Consider the following 25,365-nt stretch of genomic DNA (forward strand, 5'->3'; position numbering starts at 1 on the left):
AAACAGCATGAACCTGGGAAGCAAGAATTTGTCTAATATTTCTCAGCAAAATGGTAATGCTGTGACCTTCAGGACAGCCCTTAGGCTGTGGAAAAGAACTCTGAAAACATGAGTTCAAAAATATATCAACAGGATTTCTAAACATTGAAAATTATAAGTATGCAATATGAATTGTAAGAAGGGTTTCGCAGACCTGAAGGAACAGAGACAGCTGTACTAAGTCAGTAATTGGAAAGAATTAGTTCGAAAAACAAGACAAGTGGTTCAAATAATAAAAGAGCACCATTAAGTGAGGAATTGGTGATCTCAGGGTGGAATCCTACCCAGCTAAGTTTATTACTTGTATTTGCAAAGGTGGACAGAACTCTGATGTTAAAGCCTCTCTACTGAGCAAGTGACAGGACAGCCAAGCTTAGGCTGTGAAGAAGTTAGAAAACAGAAAGCTAGCTTTCTCACATAAAAAATAGCCTCTATGTCTATATTTGGCGACTAGGAGTGCTGTGCTTAGAGAACTGCACAGGATTTGCTATGTTAAAAAAAAGTATTTCTGTCATTTGCTAAAAATTAAGAGACTAAGGTCATAAAATGTTGACTGCTGGTATAATCAAAAGGAAACCTGAGTAAATGATTAAATAGATATGCAAATAGAAGGCTGGGCTTTGTTCTGCAGGAATTGAGCTATCCAGAGAGCTATTAAAGTTTTTTAAGAAATTTTCTAGAAGGTTTTCTGACTTTTGCTAGAAAACCCATAATCAGCATAGAGAGTTATTTAGAGAGCTATCTCTAGCAGACCAAAGAGCTGTCAGCTTACACCCATCGCTGACGTTGAGATCTTCCTTTCACCCTTCCACCAATCCCAAACACCATTCCTCAGGACCTTATTGCAAGCCAAGGCTGGTCATTGCCATCTTTTCTTCTATCTTGTTTTCAATGTCTGAGATTCTTTTCCATGTCTTCTACTTTGTTGATAAGGCTTACCTCTGATGTTTTTTATTTGCTTGTTTTGGCTTACTGAAAATTTCATTTTTAATTTTATCTTAGTTTGTGCTTTTTTTTCAGTGATTAGATTTCCATTATCATGTTTTTAATTGTTTTTATTATTTCATCCTGTTATTTGCCTTTTCACAGATTTCATTCATGTCCTGCTTAAGGTCCCTGAACATATTTATAATTTCCAATTTGAAGTCTCTGTCATCTGCTTCTGATTTATTAAATTTATCTGGGTCTATTTTAATAGAGTAACTGGCTTCTGGGTGAAACTTAGTGCATTTATTGTTAATAATTATGTTTTTGCATTACTGTCTAGGTATCTAAAGTGAAGATAATTGTGATTTTAGATGTTGACACTTGTTGATATTCTAGGTGTTATATTTGTTGTGCTGGAATTCTATTCCTTGATTTCTGTCATCTACTTTGTCACTTAGGGAAGGATAGTGTCTGTGGTTTACATCATAGGGAATGTACATCTGTTTGTATCAGAGAGGAACAGATGTGGGCTAAAAGAACCATCTGAGAGATGCTTTAGGGAAGAATGGAAGGTACACTGTTCACACCTAGAAATGGGGTACACAGGAAGTTGTTAGTGTGATGAGAAGAGTGTTTTGTGCTTTAGCAATATTGCATTTTGCAGGGCCTATTATATCAGGGCTACTGGGACTTGGTGGAATAGAATTGTATTGTCTGGTATGTTTATGTTTATTTTTTATTTTTTGTTTGTTTGCTGTAGTCTAGGCATCTGAGTTATGTTTGAGATGTTTCTTAGTGTTAATAAATGTTCTATTTTTTGGGGGGGTAAGTGTTCTATTTTTTGGTTGCTGTTGCCCTCTCTAGATCCTAGGCAAGTGGGATGGCTGTGGAGTGTAGGGTCCCTGGTAAAGAGTACCTCTGAAACTCATTAAATTGTAGAAAGACATGGAGAGGGATTAGGAGGAAAGGCCTTGGGACAAGAACAAGGGGACTCAGATCTCCACACTTGAGACAGAGTACACTAGCAGTACTGGTATGGTAGCAGAACATTCAGTAGGACAGAAGGGATTCTAGAGACAGAGATAAGAAGACTATGGCAACCTCAATTTGTATCAAGAGGCAGATTCCTCCAGGAGTAGAATAGGGGAGAGAAGAGAGGTCCTGAAAGCAGGCTGCTACAAGACTAGAGACCACTAGGGGTCCATGGTATAAAATGTTTATGAAGATAAATGACTAGTAGAAGAAATGAAGTTGGGTTATGAGGGAAGGCTGAGAGGGTTTTTCAGTTTTCAGTTTTGTATAAATTTGAAATAGATAGATAGATAGATAGATAGATAGATAGATAGATAGATAGATAGATAGATAGATGATAGATAGATCTAGACACATGGACACACACAGAGATAAAGAGAAACAGAGACAAAAAGAGAGAATTCAAGTTGGGTGAGTACAGAGGTGGGCAGTTGAGAGGGGAAACAGTATTGTTCGAAAATATTTAATAAAAGTTTTTTAAAACTTCTTCCCACCCATGGCACTACTAATGATATTAATGATACTCTGATATACTTACAGACAGGACCAAGCATAACAGTTATCAGAGAGGCATCACTCAGCAACTGAAAAAAAAAAAAACGGATGCGGAGACCCACTGCCAAACATTAAGCAGAGTTTGAGGAATCCTGTGGAAGAGGCGGAAGAAGGATCGAAGGAGTCAGAGGTGTCAAGTACACCACAGAAAACCGACAGAATCAACTAACCTGGACCCAATGGAGGCTCATAGACTGAACTAGAAGGAGAGCCAGCCAGAGAGCATGTATAGGCTAGACCTATGTCCTTGGCATATAAGTAACAGTTATATAGCTGGGTCTTCATGTGGGACTCCTAAAGTAGGAGCAGGGCCTGGCTCTGTCTACATTCCCTATCTTTGCATTTCTTTCCCCTGAGCTTCCTTGTCTCGCCTCAAAAGAAGATGTGCCTAGTCCTACTGAAACTTGCCATACTAACTCTGTTGATATCCATTGGAGCCCTAATCCTTTCCTAAGGAAAAGAGCAAAGTGTGTGTGGGGGTGTGAGGGAAAGTGGGGGGAACTGAAGTAAGAGAGGGACTGGCAGAAGAGGAGGCAGGAGCCGTGATGGGCATGTAAGGTAAATAAATAATTTAGAAAATTAGTTTTAAACATTCTTGATATAAAATTTGAATTTAGGGTCTCTTTTTTCAGTATGTTTGTTATATAAACATACTATAGAAAACTCAGATAGTTTAATCATTGTTAAATTAATCACATGTTCTGCCAGTAGGCTGAATACTTATGCTAGTGTGCATGTATGTATCTGTTTTCCTATGCACACTCACAAATAGATTAATAGTTTTATGTATATAGAAATACATATGTAGATAGGTAAACACTCATGTTTAGCCAATGTGTATTTATTTAAAATGTAATGTCTTTATCAGTGTCTTTGAAACATACAGTTTTTTTCTCGTAAGTAATTTTTATACTTCTTTTTCCTGATGTAAGTTCATGTCATAAAAATAGATTGCTACAGGCCTGATTCTTCTCTGCAGTTTGTAGGTATTCTATCTAATCACCTGCTTTCTTCTTTCTTTTCTTTTTGCTAGTGACAACAGGAGTCCTTTTTACATAAGGCGACTTTCTGAAGTGGCTGTAACCTATAGCGAGATGTCTGGGTTACAGAATAAGAGGAAGGTAGCTGTAAAAAAGCTCTTTCAAAAATAGCTTAAGGAAAATTCAGAATTTTTGCTTTATATTATTTTTCATCCTGACTTGATTGCTGCTTTCTTCTAATCTCTTAACAATTTAAATCTGAAACTTGTCATGTAAGAAACCCAATGAAAAAGCTATATTCATCTCAGAATCACTTCAAGCTACCTCAGTAGGGGGCTACTGTCTCATGCAGGCATGGAAATTAGTATTGACTGTAAGTCTAGGAGGCAGAGGGATGACAAAAGTGGAAATTAAACTGAGAACTATTAAATGTACTAATAATGTATTAAATCTAATCCCTTTCAGCAAAGCATCCTTCCTGGAGTTGCGGATACTTATCTTTTTGAATATACAATAAACTGAGTATCAAAATTGTCTTTCTTCTCCTGAACTTAGCACAAAATTCATGCTAGTAAAGGATGGATAGGATACACTTCAACAGTAGCCATTATGGCTAACAAAACAGATATAAGTTCCAGAGCACCAGGGCATGGGTTCTTGTGCCTTCGGATTTTACCAAAGTAAGTTATTCCACTGCTATTTAATTGCACTTTCTGCTTTTAAAAATTCAATAAAATAATGCAATTCTATATCACAGCGTGATGTGTTCTATAAGGAGCTGTGTATGAAGGTCTAAGAATTTTACTTGACTCATAGTATTCAATGAGTCCTGGATAGTATTGCCATAAATGTTAGGTTTTGAGGAAGAGAAAAATGTTCCTTTCCATAGGTAGGTCTATGTGCATTCAAAGTCAGCCTACTGTACATAGTGACTTTCAGGACAGTCAGGTTATGTACACGGTCTCACTCAAGAAAAAAAGGGAAAAAAGAGAAAAAAAAGAAAAGAAATCACACTGAAGTAAAATGTGACATTTTCTAAATGAGAGGCAGATGAAAATCTTGGAAAATTTGCATCATATGAAAGGATTATTGCATATGATAAAGTTACTGTTTCTATGCGTCCATTAGCTCACAAAAATTTAGAGGAAACTAAGGGTATTGTAACTCTCCTAGCTCCACCAGCAGGGTTTCTTAGAATCAACAGTTCTATCAATGTTCTGCAGTTGACAGGGTAAGAACATTTTAGGATAAGCCTGGGGGTAATCAGATCTCTGTGAAATAGAGAAAATTGAAAGGTCAATTGCACTTCGAAGCTCCCCGTCTTGTTTCTGTGAAGAATGCAAATGCACAGTGCTGTCTGTGGAATGATCTGTCCAAGTACCAGTGCTTTAATAAAATACAACCTTTATCTCCCTTAGACACACATTATTCCAAGCTCACATCTAAGTAATTCTTCATGCTAAGAGCTAATCTCATTCCCTCATACCTGTCACTGAATCATGTTAAATATCTCTCTAAGAATAATTAATTCTAACATAAATTTCTCAGGTTTGAGTACACGTGTGCATGCGTGCACGCACACACACACACACACACACACACACAGACACAGAAGACTGATATTTTGCCTGATGTTTTGACATAATTACATCATCAAAGAGGTTGCTGCTGATTTTCTTTAATATATTTAAGCTACTATTTTATTTTGACTAAAATCCCTGAGAACACGTTCCTTGTTGAAAATGTCAAAATCTGTCTACTCCCTCATCTCCTCCTTTCTGCCAGTTTGGTTTTCTCATTCTAATGTTGTCTCTGACTTTACCCAGAAAAAAAATGCAAGAGAAAAGCTAACTTTAATTTCCTGAGTTGCATGTGAGTAGCCTCATTAATGTGTTTGTGAATTCTTAATAAGAATGTGTGTGTATCCACAGTGATGTTTATTAATTCATAGAGCAGCTGCTCAAAGGCAGAAAGCAGAAAGATGCCTCCCTCCCACTGAAGCCTCTTGGCAGCCATCAGGACATTTCCCTGCCCGGTCATTTGGAGAACACTCTCTGTACAGAAGCTGATGGTCCTTTTTCTGCCTCTGGCAAGGGATCTCTCAAGCCAGCAGGGGGCCAGTGGGATAGGAGGGTCAGATTTGACTCTCCCCGAAGTGTGGAGGATGAAATAAAAACCTTAATGAGTCTAGTAGAGACCACAGCTCATTTCAATTATTTTTTAATTGTTTTCAGATGCTCCCAGGCATGCTTCGTTTAGCTTTGCAATAAACAGAGCATACAGCATGCTAGCAGATCCCACTGGAGACCCTAAGGAAACATCTCCAGGAAGTGATGAAAATCACAGAGGTACAACACACACTGGAGCAGGTCCCTGGTAGATGAGCTGGAAAAGCAAACAAACTCAGGGATAGCAGAGTTAGAGGCCATGAATCCCTGTCACTTGGAAATTGACAAGATCTACTTTAAAGTCCTCATAAACACCCCTGAAATGAGCGTTCAGTCCATTAATAGCATGGCATTCAGTACAATCTACTCCTTCTGACTTACGAGTGGTTTTTATTGAATTTCTATCTGCCGAATTTCCACCTGTCCACCCAGGGGGAGTAGGGACGGGAGCGGACTCATGTCACAGTTCAAGTACCTGACACCTCTGTGCTTACAATGAACTAAAAACTAAAGAGCTCGCAGTTTGAGAAGGTTGACTATAACTACCACACCTCCAAAGACACTGTTCTGAAATATTGAGGCAACATCATAAGATCTTTTCAGGACTTAATTGAAAATCCCAAAAGAACGAGTTAGTATTTACTAGTATGTGATTCAAAGAAGTTCAGACATGTCACTATGATGGTTGTAATTATATGTTTAATGGATGTAATTTCATCACGTTCAGTGGAAGAACAAGACAAAATTGTGAAGTTCAAATGAATAGCAGAAAAGTTCTAAGAACAATCTAAAAACATTGCAGTGGAAAGTGAACACAGTATTATATATGTGGCTGTAAGGGGAACTCATTATCTCGCTTCATGTTTAAACACTCCCAATTTTAAGTATTCACAGACAATACTGATAATTTTTTTTGAATGATGCCCAGTCATACAGAATTGGCATATCTATGGATGAGACTAGACCATTATTTTTAGAAGTTTTACTTGTAGTGCTGATTTTCAAAATATTGGATACTCTGTGACTCACAAGTTCCATGGTTTAAGTTATGTGTTTACTTTCTAACACAGAAGAGACAACATATGTGCATGATTAATATATGATAGATTTCTATACATAGTGAGGGTGATCAAAAAACAATACATTGGTTATAAGCAACAAATTGATTTTGCCTGTTATTAGTATTTGTTACTAATATGAGCAGAGAAGAGAGGATAGTTGACATAAATAGGCCATAAAGAGTAATCAAAAGTCATTGTGATCTTGTCCTCAGAAAAATATCTTTCCCAGGGTGACTTTTCTTTAATCTTCTTTAATCTTTTCCCATCTTCATTGCATTTGCATTTTATATTGCTTTACAATAAGAGGAAATGTAATAATATTTGCTGTGGATAATTACTAATGCTATAAAATCAAAATATCTTGCATCTTATTTCACTTTTAAATACTGATTATTATCTCTACATTGAATTATTCTCTTGACATTTCCTTCATATACATTGAATATAAACTTCTCTGAAATGACAATATTTTTTACTATAAATTACATAATTAATATCTTTGGATTTCACTAATACCAATCGAAATGTAAATTTTGTGTATAAGACACATAGTTCTCTTATATTTATAATCTGTAAAGTGTTTAACACCTATTTTGAAATTGTTCTTAGAATTTTGAAAAAATTTTCCTGTTTTTTTAAGATTATAGTATGATTAGTTTGCCTGTTTCTTTTCCTCTCTCCAAACTTTCTTTTTTTAAAAATTAATCATTTTATTCATTCACATTTTAAATACGTTCCTTCCTGGTTACCCATCCACAAACCACCTCCATCTCCCCTCTCCCTGTCCCCTTTGCTGCTCTGAGGGTGCTCCTCCCCCCATTCACCCACTCCCACGTCACCCTCTAGCATTTCCCTACACTGGGGCAAGTCTTCCTCCCCTCCCATTGATGCCAGGTAAGGCCATCCTCTGCTACATATGTACCAGGAGTCCTGGTTCCTTCCATGTGTATACTCTTTAGTCGTTGGCTTAGTCCCTGGGAGCTCTGAGTGGTCCAGTTAGTTGATATTGTTCTTCCTATGTGGTCACAAGCCCCTCAGCTTCTTCAGTCCTTCCCCTATCTCTTCCACTGGGGTTCCCAGGCTTAGTTCAATGGTTGGCTGTAGGTATCTGCATCTGTATTGTTCAGGTGCTGGTAGAACCTCTCAGGGAACAGCCATATCAGGCTCCTGTCAGCTAGCACTTCTTGGCATCAGCAAGAGTGTAGGGGCTTGCTGTCAACAGATGGGATGGATCTCTAGCAGGAACAGTCCCTGAATGGCCTTTCCTTCAGTCTCTGCCCACCCCAACCAGTTTTGGCCCCATCTTTGCTTTGGAACAGTTCATATTTACTTCTCCTTGCTTATGAATTCAAAGCTGGGCTCCTGTTGTAATAATAATTCTTACATTCATATATGTATCTGTATATATACCCACAGTTCTAAATTCAACAAGTTTAGTCTGTACAAAAGTTACTTACATGTATCTTTTCATTCCTGATTATGTTATAGTGATAACAAATTGGTATGCTTGTCTGCAAGGGAAGATTATTTCTTCCACTCTGAGAGTTGACTCTGTTGGATTGAGTACTTACAGTCTTTTCCTATGTACGCTGGCATGTATATCAATATCATCCTATTCATTTAAATGTTAGACAGTCATGTTTGTGAAGCATTATAAGTATAGCTTCTGACATTACTAGAAAACATCATCTCCCACCCAACTCCCTGATTATGGCTCCTACAATCATTCTGATCCCTCTTTCCAAATGTGCTTTGAGCCTGAAGGGAGAGAGGTGTTTTGTAAACATGCTCATTGGGATAGGACTCTACAAACCCTGCATTTTAATCGGATGTAGTTCTCTGTAATGCTCTCATTCAGTTCCAAAGAAAAGCATCCTTAATGAGGGGGGAGAGGACTACACTTATCTGTGGTTATAAGGACAATATATCCTTTATAAATAATCTAATTGGGCTGAGATATGGGTTGATGTCGGAGCTAGTCACTAATAAACACAACGTGGTGAGTTCAATATTTAACACTCCCCAAATGAATTTAAAATTGCATACATAGAAATATAAATAAGTATTATTTTATTAAATATCACTAAACATAAGGCTCACATAACTAGACTTTTTTACAGCTTAATGTTTATTGTCAAAACATCATTTTAGTTTGAATCAAATATGGAGGCTGGACATAATCTTCATATTTCTTGATTGTGCTCTGATTGTTTGTCATTAGCCACAGCATGACTGACTTATGAACAGAAAATTTGTTACATACAATGCAAAATAAATTATAGGGATAGTTAAAATTTTTTTCTTAGTGTCTTTGAAATTTTGATAAAATGCTTCCTTTCTAATTTCACTTTAAATTGTTTGACGTTTCGATGTATTTTGATCCTATTTACCTCCTCTCGTCACAAGTCCCAAACCCATGCCCTTTCCTCCACTACTTTATATCATTCCTCCCTCCTCTTCCTCTTTTATCCTCACCATCTCCTCCTCCTCTTATTCTTCCTCTTTAAATGTAATTCTCCAAGTACTGAATATTCTGCCCATATACTCTTGGAGACATAACTTTCACTGGAGCTGGTTAATCCACCAGGGCCCACACCCTGAAAAAAAAAAAAAGACTCTCCTCCCAGCAACTGCCAAAAGCGAGGGGAGGGACTTTGTGTCCATCTCTCTGATGCTGAGGTTATTGTCTCTCCCGAGCCAACAGAGCTAATGATGTTTTGTTTCATTTTGTTTTGTTTTTACATTGTGTCTGTTACTTTGAAATGTGGTGGTAGAATGAGAGAAGTTGAGGAAAATCAACAGGCTTCATTTGAACGTAAAAGATAATATTAATCAGAATTGGAATGTCAGTGCACTTTTGTCTGACCACTTTATTGTAAAAATTGTAAGACAAACTCATCTGGCAAAGTTAGAATTTATTAAATTGTTAACATACTCCTCAAATGATTAACTTCCTACAGAGAAAATCCTCACTAAGAGTGCCCATCTGTGACTTTTTATCTTTTCTTCAGTCAAAGTGAGAATTATGTTCATAATGTTTAGTGAATTTTACAATGCATAATTAAAACAAATGTCTTAATTTTCATCTCTTTTGTCACTAATGAAATGAATGTTTGGGGAATGTTCAGTTCATGGCCTTTATATTGGTATATTAGTTTTTCCCCTGTCTATTTTAAGCCTTCTTTACATAAGACATTAACCTAGTGTTTATTATATTTGTAGCTCATATGTTCCTAGTCTTTAAATTGTCTTATAACTTATTTATGGCATATGTTTGCATCTAAATGCCTTTATTTTTTACTGCCAAGCTTTTATGTTTATAAATTCTATAAATTTTGGAAACAGAAGAAACATCTTCTCCCAAATAATGAATGAAAAAAATATGCTTCTACTTTTTTGCAGTTTGTTTTGGCTTCATATTTTGTTTTTACTTATTTAAATAAACTTGGAATATATTTTGGCATTGTAACAGTTGTGAGCCAGGCAGCTTGATTTTTTTCTCTCAAAATAACTTTAATGAATAATTTATTTCTCAATTTTAAAATATATTTAATCACATAAAACACAGTTGTGCTTACACATAGGGGCAGTTTAATCCATTTGCAGATGTAGCCAAGTATAAAACTTTAAAAGGATTGTAGATTTACACATGTAAAAATAACTAAATGGAAAGGGTTTCTTCTGAGATACTTTTTCATTTTTTTATATTTTTATTTAAACTATTTTATTCACTATATTTTTTATATTCTCTCTTTCTACTGTATCTCCCAGATTACCCACGTTTACTACCTACCTGCTTTCATGTTTATCCTCCCCCTCTCAAGAAGAACACCAAAACAAACAAAAACAAAACAAAACCAAAAACATATATCAAAATGAATAAGACAAAAAGAACAAAAAATAAATCGAAATGCACATGTAAATCTGTTTTGTGTTGACCAACGACTCCTAGGCATGGGACTTGCCCTGGAATGTAGGTATTTCCCCAAGAATAGTACCTGAAATGTTAGGGAGTTTGCCTTTCCTCTCCTTGAGGAACTTTCATAGGAGTTGCACACGCTTGCACTTTCATCTACAATGAATATTTTTGTATTTCTGCACATCCTCAGCAGCATGACCAGTCCTTTGTTTTGTTATTCAAGGCTATTCTGAGTGGAATATCATGCTATCTCCATGTAAATTCAATTTGCATTGCAAGGATATCTCAGAATGTTGAATATTTCTTTTGTACTTTTTGCTATTTGTGTTAAATATTTTGAATACTCACTGTCAATTCTATGCCCCCATTTTAAACCTATGATTGTTGTAGCCTGGTCCTGGTCTCAAATGATGCTATTCTTTTCCATACAGGAGATTTTCAACTTCATGAGATTCCATTTACTAAGTGTTGATCTTGGTTTTCTTCTGTGCCATTTAGCTCAAGCCTATACCCCACATTGTTCTTCAATAATATTCAAGGTATCTAGTCTTATGTTGAGGTATTTGATCCATTTAGACTCGAGTCTTGTGCAGGATGACAACTGTGGAGATATTTGTATTCTTCTCCATATAGACATCCAGTGTGACCAGTCCCATTTTTAAAGATGCTATATTTTCTCGTTTGCATTGACAGTTTCTTTGTCAAAATCAGTTGTCTAGACTTGTTTCATCAATTTGATACTATTTGATATCAATGTATTTATTTTTATGCCAATACCATGCTGTTTTTTTTATTAGAGAGAGAGTGAATTAATGAACTGACATTCACATTTATTTTAAGGTATAAGAATGTCAAATTGGCTTAATGAACACACTGTCTCTCTTAGCACTCAGGATACTGAGGTGGAAAAATTACAAGTCTGATACGAGTCTGGCATCAATAGATAGTTTGAGGTTAAAACAGGTGTAAAATTAAGTAAATAATTAAAAACTATTTTTAAAAGGAACAGGGAAAATAGTTCTATGTTTTTCTTTGTTCTACCATTTCTTTGGTACGGTCCCAGCACTTTGTTGGGACCATACCAAAATCCCTTGAAATAGCCAAAAAAAATTTTACTTCTAGGAATTGTCTAGTATGAATAATAATATGTATATAACAAATAAATACTTCAAATAATCAAAATTCATTTATAAAAATAAAAGTATAAACTACACAAACATTCAATAATAATATTTATTATTTATCAGGAATTTGCTATGTTGAAGAACTAGGAATTAGATTCTCCAATTGAAAGACAGGAAGAAGGGACATGAAAAGTTAGTAAATATTATGAAATTCCAAGATGGCTGGCTTCTTTCTCACTCCCCTGATCTGATACAAGTCTGGCAGCTTAAAACAAAAACCTGGCAAGTGTTATTTCTCTGACTACCACACCATTATGCACCTAGCCTTAGAGTTCAAGATCAGATGTAGACATGTTTACACAATGATTGTGGGTCAATCATCCATCCTTTCTTTGCTCAAACTACCCAAGCCTAAAATGAGGTAGAAGATCCTTCAAGGAGACATTATATTTCTGGTCTCCTGAATTATCCCTATGCTCCTCAGAGGGTTTTTGTCTGTTTGTGCTTGCTGTGATTGTGTGAGTGATTTCTAGCCCCTAATAAAGCCCTTTTCTCAGTGAATTGTCTTGCTCTGTTGTAGAGTTTCCCTATTGCTACCAATTGTGTTCCTAACTTTTCCTGCCTTTTAATTCCTTAGCTAAAATAGAAAACAAACCCTACTAAGTGTTCCTGATAATAATATTTTGTGTGTGGGGGGAGGGGTTATGTTGTGATACACAGATAGTTTTACAAACGAAAACAATCACACAACAAAGGGAAGTAGATAATATTAGTACTCTTGTTGTGAGGACTGGGAAATTGAGAGATACTGTAATGTTGCAGTATATTTAAAAAAGCATTCAACTGGTTCTGTGAGTTTCAACTCCGCATGGATTTGCACACTCTAGCTGTTTCTCTGTTACCACTTTCACACACTGTCCCCTTTTCTGGTTTTTACCATGCCTGATACACACAGCACATTCCTTGAGATCCACACCATGCTAGCCCCAAGCCTTCTAGCATGACTTCCTGTCACAGACTCTGTTCACATTCCCAATAATCTAGTAAAGACATTACTAAATAGACTGTAACCCAGCAACCAGATTTATATGTTAAAAGCTCAATGTACAATACATCCACACAATTAACATACAACCGATTGATAAGGATATAAATTGCCCACCTAGATAAGATATAATTTGTTCATCTTGACAGCACAAAATCCTGTACATATCCATCCCTTAAAAATAATCCTAGCAATTTATAAATGTGCAGAAATCTTAACATCTGCCTCCATCTTCTCTGAACTGCTCCCTCTCTCTTGCTCCAGTCTCCTCTCCTCTCTAAAACTTTTCTCTTGCCCATCCTTTCTTCTCGGCCAATGACAGGCCTTGTTCTATCTGTACCCGCCTTTACCTTCATAATGACATCAACCTACCCTTCACCCTTTCTGTCTGATAAAACAAAACTTTTCTCTCAAATATAAGCTGAGCACAGCTATTATCATTTTGTAAATTAAAAGCACAAAATATACCTAAACATCCAGTGTAATATTTTATCAGTTAAACAGAACCTTTGGTTATCCATTCTAGCTTAAGAAAGGCTTAAAATACATGTTATATCCTGACTAGCTTATATACTACCTGATAACTATTCAATTAAATATGTATTTTCAAATTTAAACACCCTGAGTAGGCTAGGAGACTATAATTAGTCTTTAACCCTGTCAGAAATCTGAGAATGACCAAATATCTATAAACATAGGAAGCCTAACATGCCTTTCAGAACTGAGAGGTTGTAGAGACAAATCTCCACTAGCACAGTCTTCTGTTATCAACATGTGAGCACAAGTCTTCAGTCTTCTGGACCAAAATCAACTGACAGACTCTTGAAATGCAGAAATCTTGAAGGGCTGATAATTCTGGCTCCGCAAAGATTAGCAGTCAACTATTCTGCACAAAGTGTCGCTTTTTGGACAGTATTAATCTATAAATGAAATAGGCAGTTTCTGCCCAATGACTGCCTAGCTACAAAGTATTACCTCAGTTGGAGGTAGAGATTTCCAATTTCTTTGATAAATCTACCAACGGAACTATTAGGAGCAAAAAAGATAAACACCTTTAATATCGAATTTTATGGATTTCTGACATTTTTGCAAATCTTTATAAAGTAATCTGGACTGTTATCCATTAACTATTCTCAGTATTTAAATATTTCTGATGAGAATATTTAAAAAAAGCACTCTAATGGTGAACTATGAGCCATTAATTTGATATTTAGACCCTATTTCCTGTGTTTAATCAACTCATAAATTTGTAGTGACATCAATAGAAGGACTGGGTTCAAACCTTGTACTTCTAAAATTTTGTAACAAATAAATTCTATATCAAAGTAAAGATATGATTTTAGCTTAGTTAACAAATGAGATTATGGTTGTACAAATCAATCTAGTTAATTTCTCCCTGTTAAATTATGACAATTTCTAAACTCCTTATAAAAACAACCTTACAATAACCACTTTCAGACCCTCAAAAGTCCAGGGAATTGAAATGATGACTCTTCAATAACTTCTTCAAGCTATGTATAGGCATTGAGGTATGCTTTGGGGGGGGGGTATTTGGTGGTAGGGTAGGAAAGAATGTTGTAGACTGATGTGTCTGTCTTGACTGGATCCAGTTGAAAGTTCTTGAGATCAGGAATCCAAGTAGGTACATTCTGCAAAATATAATTTTCAAGACAAAGTTTAGAATTGAGCTATCTCTTTGTTCAATTCTCTTGAATTTAGTACTTCAGTTGGTCTCCCTTTATCAAATCTAATCAATATAACTCTGAAAGGTGTCCAAAGCCTAATCACCCTTTTTAAAAATAGAAAGACAAAACCTTTCTCCCCAAATACCATGTTCATTAGTATGTAACCAGAAAAGCTTGTATCTTTCACTCTTTCCTAGAGGAATAACCTAAGATTCAAAATCACATGCATTATGGAATTTAAAAAAATTTTTTTTAAAAAAGAAGATAAACAATAGCGTAGGAGTCTATTTAGGCTTTTGTAATTTGTCATAACATGAAATTTGCCCAAAATACCCATAGATCCCACATTAAGAGAACCTGAGCTGCTTGTTGTGGCCAATTTCAAAAATAACAACAAGCCCTCACTAGCAGGCATCACCAAGTCATATGACCTTTAGCGGTGTAATTCATAAAACAAATTAAACATCTTCTATCAATTCCAATACCAATAAGTAGTAAGCAACTTATCAAACTGGGTCTTCAGCCTCAAATACATTGGTCTGTCAAGCTCTTTACACAGAGCCTCATATTTTTATTTATTAATAACTTCCATAATATTTGCCTGTATTCATTCACTCTGCCTGGTATACAGACTTCTATTTTTAATAACCTTATTAACTTGCAAATATCACAACTCTCTACTTGGAGTCAGTGACTAATTTTCCCTAAGTTGCAAACTGTGAGTGAAAATCCCCACATGATTCGGGCAAACTCTGTACTCTCTTCTTCTAAAAATAAACTTAATAATCTTCTAGTAATTCTTGTCATTAAGAAGTAAGCAGCTTGCCTAACTAGGATTTTAAATCAAAATTCCCGTGGAGCCCATATTAGAAAGAATATGAGTATCTTGTAAGAATTATTAGTGTATTATATCTTTATACCATTTATCTGTTAAGCTCTCTAAGAGCAACAGACTTTGTTAATAACTCTATAAGATATGTCTGTATTCACTCTGCTTGGTGTTACAGACTTTTATTTTCTTCTATCTTAGTTCCGAATCATTGGCGAAATTCCCTCACATGATTTAGACAAACTCTGCACATAGGTATTCTAAAAGCAAATGAACCAGCTGTTTTAATAAATCATAGCCTAATCAACATCTTCTCAGGAAACAGGAAGCCTGTACTTTTCACAGCAGGGGACCTAGAGTCTGTGAGCAGTATCCCCATCTGTTCCTTTGGTTAAGGTTCCCACACTTGGGTCATCTTGCGGTTAGACATGATGTGCTGGGCCCCTCTTCCACTTAGAAAATAAAACTCTGTTTCTAACTCTTAGGATGATAATCTTATTAGTGGATTCTTGCCCAACACGTTGCATCACCACCTGTGGCAGTACAATTATAAAGTGGTTTCTTTTATCACACATTAGTGGTTGGCACCGTAGGGCCACATGGCATCTGTGAGATATTTTCATCTCAGTCAATAAAGCATCTCACCTGCTAAGCTCCATCCCATATCACACTGCGGATGGCTACTCTCTGAGCCCAGCAGCAATCTCTCCACCCATCTAGTTCCGAAGGCAAGTTTCCACTATACTAGGCATACACATCTCAATTCCATGGCATGCCCAGTGTGTCCCACCACCACACACTCTCTTGAAATCTCAATTAAATCACCACATGAAAGAACACATCACACAATAACCTCTGATTCACTTGATAAAATATTATTGCCCATCTAAACAGGACAAAATCCTGTACACATAATGCCATAAGAATAATCATAACAACCTGTCACTGTGAAGAGAGAAATCTTAACATCCACCTTCATGTTCTCCTTGCTGCTCCTTCTCTTGCTCCAGTCTCCTCTCCTCTCTAAAACTTTTCTCCTGCCCATTCTTTCTTCTCATCCAATGGTCCAATGCCAGGCCTTGTTCTATCCTATACCTGCCTTCACCTGCATAATGACATCAATCTACAGTGTAAGACTCCTATTTTAATTTGAACTTAGTCTAGTTTCAGATTTAGGAATCATTCATTTAATGAAGGATCCATAACTTCCTTTCAACAATAATCAATTTCTTTTAAATATACTTTGTATGAGATTAACTACCTTTATTCTCTACTCATAGAATGAGCTTGTGTCGTCCTGGATTCCTAGCATGGATCAGTTTCTAATTTCATTTCATTCACAAATGATTGTTTGTTCTGCGTTCCATGTTTCTATCCACTTCATACCTACCCATCAATAGTAGCAAAATGAAAGCTTTATGAAACAAGTGTTCCCTTTCATAAGCACGTCCCTTATTTTTGATAATGCTATAGCTTATTAAGCATTTATTGTTAAGAGCTGTGCTATTTTATAAAAGACTAAGAATCAAATGGAATCTGCTTATATACAAAATCAATTAAAAAACCTATTGTATCTACCATCCAATGATTTCTTTTTAGGATTTAATAAATCTGTAGGTAACTATGCAATTGTTCTTATGATTTAGTTTTAAGCCTAGAATTAAAAAACCATATTTTTAAGCCTACATTTCCTTATAGACTAGAGAAATGAAATAGAATACTACTTCAACATTTGTTTCCTTTGGCAATTCTGTCATACTTTCCAACATGAAAATGAAGTTCAGTTTACTAAGTTTAAAATCAGTACATATTTCCAAGTAGATCTGCAGGGAAAAAATTGCTCTTTGGGCCAGATAAGCTCTTATAGTTTCTGCCAATATTTAGAGTCAAATTGGATCAGTACATTGAGTGGAAGACTTCAAATATATCAGTCCTTTCTAGGCACCGCTATGTATCTGGTCTTGTTTTTCAATTGCTCTTCTTACTAAATTGCTTGGAGTCTTTGTGAGTTTAGTAATTATTTTGTTCTTCAGTTATAATATATTGTGAAATGTAAATTTAATTGGCAGGAGTTTTGGAGGATTTATTTTTGCATTTATTCCCACCTCAAAAATTTCTTCAACTAATAAGAGGCAAAACGTGACTTTTTTTTTGATGAGTCTGATGTGTGCCAAGATGTCTTTGTGCTTTCTTTTTAATCATTTATTTGTCTGATTTGTTTTGTTTGCAACGTTGGAAGAAAACTTAGATCCTAATGCTTACTGAATAATCACCGAAGCCCTGAACTGTCTTTGCCATATTTCATTAAAGAGTATGTCCTGATTTACTTAAAACATAGATCAAAATGATATAGTAGTAGTTACAAAAGTGTTTTGTAATCTACAACATCCACAGTAGAGACAGAAAAAGTAGCATATGAAATAGTGGCCAATAAGTTCTTCTGTTCCTAGTGCTTTTGCTAAGTTTTCATGAATTTCATGGGAAAAATGAAAGGAAATATTTTACAATAATTTATTCTATAAGTTTATTAGCTCAAATTACAACAGTGATCCTTTCGAAGATTTGGCGTTAAGTAAATGATAATCATGTTACAAACCGCAGATGCAGAATGAATAAGTAACAGAGAAGTCTTGAAGAGGCACATATGGATCTCCTTAGGAAGAGGAAATAAAATACAGTTTGTGGGCAGACTCATTAATACTCATTAATTACTAAATAGTAAATATTTAATACTTTTCTAAAGAAAGATTTTTAAAGGTAGAAGCAATATCACATAACTTAAAGGTTAAAATTTTCTATATAGAATTGATACATGGCATACACAGAACAACTACTTACTATTGCAAAAACTACCTTCTGTTCATGAAACCCAACATAATTTGTATTTATCTTGAATCATACTTCAAGTCCTGATCTATATGTACCTCTAAATTTCAGGGACAAATATGTAATTTCTAAGCTAATTTCTGGAGACTGAAGAAATTGTTCAAATTCAAATCATTCCATTTAAATCTCACGTTAATCTATCAGCTCCTAAATGGACTCTATAGACGGTGCAGTAGGATGTCACAGTGAGTTATGCTCAGTTAACAGAAAGATCATATGGTTAAAATAGCTACCAGATGTGTAAATAGCTGAATCTACAGCATACTAATTATTTATGTAGTTCCACTAAGAAAAGAACAATTACAACACATAAGAAGCCACTCAAGGCACTTTAAAATATGTTTCTGAATCATTTGGTAAATCATTACAGAGCTTTGGTACCTATATGTACTTATATGTTTCCCTCCCATGTATGGTTATATATGCATGCAGAGTTGCTCAAATGCATGTGGAAGAAAGAAGTTGACATCAGGGGATTGATATGGGAAGAAGGGCCCATCTCGCTATGTGTGGTGCTACCCCTTGGTAGGTAGTTCCAGGTCGTATAAGAAAGAAGACTGAGTGATCCATGGATAGCAAGCCAGTAGGTGGTATGCCTCATGGTTTTACTTCTGTCCTACCTCCAGGAGTTCCTGATCGAATTCCTGACATAACTGCTCTCAATAATGGACTGTAATTTTCAATATAAAAAAAGACTCTTTTTTTCTCCCCAAGGTCTTTGTGGTCAGTGTTTTTTCACTGGAATAGAAACCCACTGAGTACAGTCTGCAGTGAGTTCATTTATTTATATTTCTTTATTGATAGTAAATTTTTAAATATAATCTGATATAGGCTTCCCTCTCTCTACTCCTCCCAGCTCTCCTTCCTTCTGGATCCACACTCTGCATCAATTTAGAAAAACAAAAACAAAACAAGAAAACAAAAATGAGAGAAAAACACATATTTAAGGAATAATCGTAAAATAAAATAAAGAAGAATCAGGAAAATGATAATGTGACAAAACCAATCAAACAAGAAAAAGACCCACAGAATAAGTTCAGGAATCACATAGAGATGTAGCGAACCTATTTGCACACTCAGAAATCCCATTTAAAAAATACTGAGAACCATAATACATACATAAGGATCTGCTATACAGAAACATATTAATTAATTAAGTAAATATGTAAGTAGAGAAGTAAAAATCACGGTCAACACCCTTAACACTGGCAAAAATACCCTGACTTAACTCTTGAAGTCGGAGAACTTTCAAAGACATTTTTGTGTCTGTTTTGTATTCGCTATGTACTGTTGGGCATAGGGCCTTTAGAGTGGTTTCTTTCCCTAGTGAGACTCCCCTGTTTACAGAGATTAGATGTCTGGATGAACCAGGTTACTCATGGGTTTGCTGATCAACTCTTCAGCTTCACCTTCTAGGTTATTTGTATGTAGATGGCTGTCATGCCTGAATGGCTTTTACTTGAGTTCTAGGAATCTGAATTGAGGTCTTTGTGCTTACATGACAAATATTTTATCCACTGAGCCTTCTCCACATGCCAGGTGCCTGATGTCTTAGAACTCACTTTGGTTTCCATAATTTTTGTACAGTTGTCACTGTAAGAGAAACATTTTTAACCCGAGTCTCATTCATTTCACGTGTCCTTAGTGTTTCTCTAAAAAGAACTTCTTTGGAGCTCTGTAGGCTTTAGAGAAAAACTCTAAATTCTCTTCGTTAGAAGTCATCCTGCTGGGTTGGAACCTGAGAGTTGTTTTGATTTACATTTCCCTGATGACTACTGATTTTGAAAATTTCCTCTCTCTCTCTCTCTCTCTCTCTCTCTCTCTCTCTCTCTCTCTCTCTCTCTTTCTCTCATTTTTATTTTTATTGATTATTTTATTTATTTATATTTCAAATATCTCTTTTCCAGGTCTCCCCTCTGAAACCGCCCCCCACACCCCCACTCACCTTTGCCTCTGAGAGGGTCCTCCCCATCAACCCAGTTTCATTAATTGATTTGCCCTTTGAGATTCCACTGTTGAGAATTCTCAGTTTGGCACTGTACCACATTTTTAAATTGCGTTATTTGGGTTGCTGCTGTTTAATTTCTTGAGTGCTATATGAGTTCTGGATATTAGCCCTCTGTCAGATGTAGGGTTAGTGAAGATCCTTTCCCAATCTGTAAGCTACCATTTTGGCCAATTGACAGTGTCTGCCTTATAGAAGCTTGGCAGTTTCATAAGGTCCCATTTATCAATGGCTGATTTTAAAGCCTGAAGCACTGGTGTTCTGTTCAGGAAATTGTCCTATTAATGAGTTCAAGGGTATTTCCCACTTTCTGTTCTATGAGATTTAGTGTACCCATTTTTTTGTTGAGGTTTGTGTAGGGTAATGAGTATGGATCTATTTTCATTCTTTCTACATGAACACATCCAATTAGACCAGCACCATTCATTGAAGATGCTTTCTTTATTCTATTTTATGGTTTTTAGCTTCTTTTTCACAATCAAATGTCTATAGGTATATGGGCTTATTTCTGGGGGCTTCAATTCTATTATGTTAATCATCGTGTCTGTTTCTGTACCAATACCATGCAGGAACCCCACTGAACTTTTAACTTCATTTTCAACCAACAAAACTTTCAACCCAAAATCTATGCTGTCTACAAGAAATGCAGGAAAGATGGGATGGAGCAGAGACTGAGGAAATGGCCAACAAATAACTGGCCCAACTTGAGATTTTTCCCATGGGCAAGCACCAATCATTTACAGTATTAATGATACTCTTTTATGCTTGCAGAGAAAAGTCTAATATGGCTCTTCTCTGAGAGGTTCTAATCAGAAACTGAGACCCACAGCCAGTTAATGGAGCTTGGAGACTCTTATAAAAGAATAAACGGAAGGATTTCTGCCCATAAGGGGAAATGAGCTCCACAGAAAGACCAACAGAGTCAACTAACCTTGACCTTGGGTCTCTCAGTGACTGCACCTGGGCCTTCTTGAACTTATGTAGCACATGTGCAGCTTGCTTGTCATGTGGATCATAGACAAATAAAATAGTGGCCATCCCAAACCTGTTGCCTGTCCCTAGTATATGTTCTTTTAGCTGGGCTGCCTTGTCTGACCTCAGTGGAAGAAGATGTGATTAGCCTTGCAGATTTGATATGCCAGGGTTAAGGCTAACTGGGGGCGGGGGGATGTGCTCCACACTGGCTCAGAGAAGAGAGGTGAAAGGAGGAAAGGATTCTGGAGGGGGATGACTGAGAAGTGAACAGCGAGCAGGATGTAAAGTGAATTAAGTCAAAGAAAGAAAAAAAAAGATAATTTCGTGCATGTGAACCCCTGCACCACCACCTATTTCTTCTTGGAAAGAAATCTGTCAGGATAAAAGCATTGCTTTTGAAATAGAAAGACGCTAGTATCATGTATTGGGCAGAATCTTACGCATTTTAAGAGAAGTTTGGTTTTTTTTTAACATAAAATGTAGTATTTTCAAAATTGTACTGCCGCGGTATCCAGATATCAATTGCTCATAGGAACTATGTTATTTTCAAGATGCTGTGTGATTAACCTTGGAAGATACTTCATAAGAAAATAGCAGTCAGCTTAATACAACTCTAAACTTTTTCACTTTAGCAATCAAAGACATCTGCAAAACGTACAAGCAGTGTGCCATACCGCGGCCCTTTTCAGTTAGCCTTTCTTTCTCCTGAAAGTTTCCAAGGGCAGTATATTTTAAATCACCAGTTTCTCATCCCAGTAGCTTAGGAATGCCTGCCTGTACCTTGAAGGATGGTGTATTTAAATAGTGTGAGATACTGGTTGAAATTGACTCAAGGTACTAAGAGAACAGTCAATACATAAAAGAATATTTTCATCAGACTTGTTTTTGCAGGATGTCATGCAAGATTATCTAACTAGTGCAGGTGGGGTGAGGCGTATTTAAATTACTACCCATCGCCTGTGTCTTATTTAGCAAAAAAACAATAATTGTATTTGTAACACAATTATGATAAGTTCCTTACTAATTAAATTAAAGACCAGGTAAATGAATAAAATATTGTGGGATGCTTTTATTTTTTTTAAGCTTTGTATTGACATAAACAGGAATGATACATTGTAGGAACACAAAATGAGCTCTTTCCTTAACAATTTCAAGTGTTAGGGGAAGAGAACATGAGGAACTTAAAGTAAAAATAGTAAAAGAAAATAAAAGTCATCTAGAATCACAACTTTTTCTCAGTCAGAGAAAGGCTGTAATGTCTGTTATGTCAAATAAAATGAGCCCCCAAACATTAAATTGTATTATGGGGGATATATTCACTCTATTGAGCACTAATAAGAACAAGTAGCAAGCAAAAGTCACTTAAGAGGTCCTTGTCATTCAGCCATGCAGTAAGGAAATCATGTGAGCTTGCACTAAAGTTTAAAGGCTGGTGAGTAAAGGCCTATGAGAAGGAGAAAGATAGTTAGAACGCTGTAGAGGGAGTTCCTCTTGAAAAATAATTATAATAACACTCAGGCACATGGAGGTTCTGGCCACCAGAAGTCATTCCTCCCACATACTTCCTGGATTACCAATGGTGAACCTTTCTGAGTAGCTAGAAAAGAATGTCTGAAATGAATGGCTTTCCTTGACATGGTAGATACATGATATCAAATATTCAGGATAAAAGAATAAAAATTGCAGATGGAGTTGTCATGTGTTAATTTTCACCAAGAATGTCATTGTGATACAAAAAATATCTAGAAAAGGAATAGGTTCTCCTTTTCACTGTTATTTTGTTGAGTAATTCATTGTCTGTTTTAAAATAATGCATGTGTATTTGTATGGTTTATGTGTACATGTGTGTTAGCATATGTGTTAGGCTCCTTTTGCACTATAGTATACATATATGGAAATCACAGAGCACCATCACATGTCCCCACTTTTCAGCCCTTTTGAAACACATCTCTTGTTGTTTGTCATTCCGTACACCAGGCTAAGTGTTCACTGATCTTTAAGGGAGAAAGTATCTTCCTCCTGCCTCCCATCTTGTGAGAGAAACAGCAAGACTAGAGATGTATCAAATCATCAGATTTTTAAAGAGGTCCTTGAGATCCTGTGTTCTCAGATTGTCATGAATTCACACCAAAACTTTTAGGCACTGAACCATGCCTTGGCCTCCTTCCTTCAATCTGAAGGTGGAAACCTATGCTTATAAATACTTGGCTGTTTATTACCCAGAGTGTTTATCTAACTCTCTTCTATTTGCCTTCTGTAAATATTTAATCAATATTTCTCAGCTCAATTGCATATTTTAGCTTTCAAACTGTTCTTACTGTAGTTAATTATGAAAGAGATATGAGTAGAGGGTTGAATTTACTACAGCACATAAACCAAAGAGATACAGAATGAGAATGTGTGAATACCCTGTGTTCCACCAAGGTATGGATGTAAGAGAACTATTCTGGCCCAGGATAATTTCCACACTTCTCACTGGCAAACACTAATGTGTTCATAGTACATCCATTCAGTCTTGACAATAAGCTTCTAAATTAGACCTTTTATTATCAGCACATTACAGGATATTATGACAAAGAGTTTAAGTGACATTAGAGAATAAATGCTAAACAATGAATTGTCTAACCATTTTGAGTTTAAAACTTGCTTTTAAGATTTATGTATTGTTATTTTATATGTCTAGGTGTTTTGGCTGCATGTAAGTCTGTGTGTTGCATACACACACTGTCTATGCAAGCCAGAGAAGGCTATTGGATTTTCTGGAACTGAAGTTACAAAGGAACTCGTGAACCACCATGCATGTTCTGAATATCAAATCAGGTTCTCTTAAAAAAAATACAAAGTGCTCTTAACCAGTAACTATTCTTTCTATACTCTTTCCTCATTTTATAATTGTATTCCTCAAGGCTATAGGCTATGTGAACCCTATAGTATGCTATGACAAGAAATGTAGGGAGATATCTTGATAATTCCTATCAGCTGTTCTGTGCCTGCCAGCATCCCAATAATAATTTGGATATATAGGTTTTCCACTCATAGATAAACAAGTAATAAAATTAATGCATAATATTTTTCATGAGTGAGATTCATTTGTCCAGTTAATATTTTACTTTTTAATTCAAATATTCAACTATTGAATCAGATAATGCATAATGTCATTTTCATGCCAGGAATCAACCTTTGTTATGAGGATACACAGGTGATAAGTCAAGGCCCCCACTACTGATAGATTCCAACTTTGTGTAGCACAGTAAGTAGAGAAGTACATGAAATTATTGTTAGCGTTTTGTCTAGGCTCTGCCCCACATTTACCTGGTAACAGCTATAAAACAACTTATAAAAGGGACTGTTTGCTCCCCTCCACTCCCTCTTGCCTTCCTGATCTTCTCTGTTCTCTCATTCTTTCTCCCTCTTTCTGCACACTTAATATCAGCCTTATACAATCTTGACATTTTTATTTACGCAGTTCTGCACTTGCTACTTGCTGTATTTTGTGTCTTTCTTTCTCTCTTTTGTTGAAACAAATATTTCCATTTACTGTCCATATGATGCTGCTTTCCTTTCCTTTGAGAATTTATTTTACAATTTGTTTCAATTTTTTCCCTTAAAGTTGGTGTAATTTTTCTCTTTCCAAATTGTGTTCTGGATATGTAGTCTCATGTTGTGAGAGTCTAGGTTCTGATAAAATTCTGTGAAATGAAATGATTATGAATCTGATGTATGTATAAATACGTATTTATGTTTTCTGTAAAGTGCACGATAGTTAGACGACAAATGTAGTCTCACTTTCTGTATACAGTGATTCCAGTTTGAATGCTCTTTGCCAAAATGGCCGTTTGGATATGCATGAAGAATCCCGAGGTTTACTTAAGACTGGATCAAGGCTTTGCTTAAAATGGTTAGGTTTCAAAACAAATGTCTATTTTATTCCCATCTTACCAACAGCACAGATATAGCTTTTGACATGGTAAATCTATGGACTGATCTACAACTCAGCTTAATCAACACACAGAAACAATAGATATATTTATTTATTTTTTCCATTTATATGACCATATTCTCTACATATCACAAAGGTCTCTTTTGTTTGTCATCTATCCCAAAGCCTTAATCTGTTTCAGAGTTGTAACTCTTG

The 25,365-nt window shown here is 35.9% G+C and overlaps 1 non-coding gene across 1 annotated transcript; it reads left to right on the top strand.

The window, feature by feature from the left end:
* The first annotated feature begins 688 nt into the window (after positions 1-688).
* On the top strand, positions 689-750 carry LOC116887768. The gene has a single exon (XR_004386266.1). It is a non-coding gene; the product is annotated as a U7 small nuclear RNA (small nuclear RNA).
* Positions 751-25,365: the final 24,615 nt, after the last annotated feature.

Source organism: Rattus rattus, chromosome 18 (genome assembly GCF_011064425.1).
Source record: "Rattus rattus isolate New Zealand chromosome 18, Rrattus_CSIRO_v1, whole genome shotgun sequence".
Classification (NCBI taxonomy): Eukaryota; Metazoa; Chordata; class Mammalia; order Rodentia; family Muridae; genus Rattus; species Rattus rattus.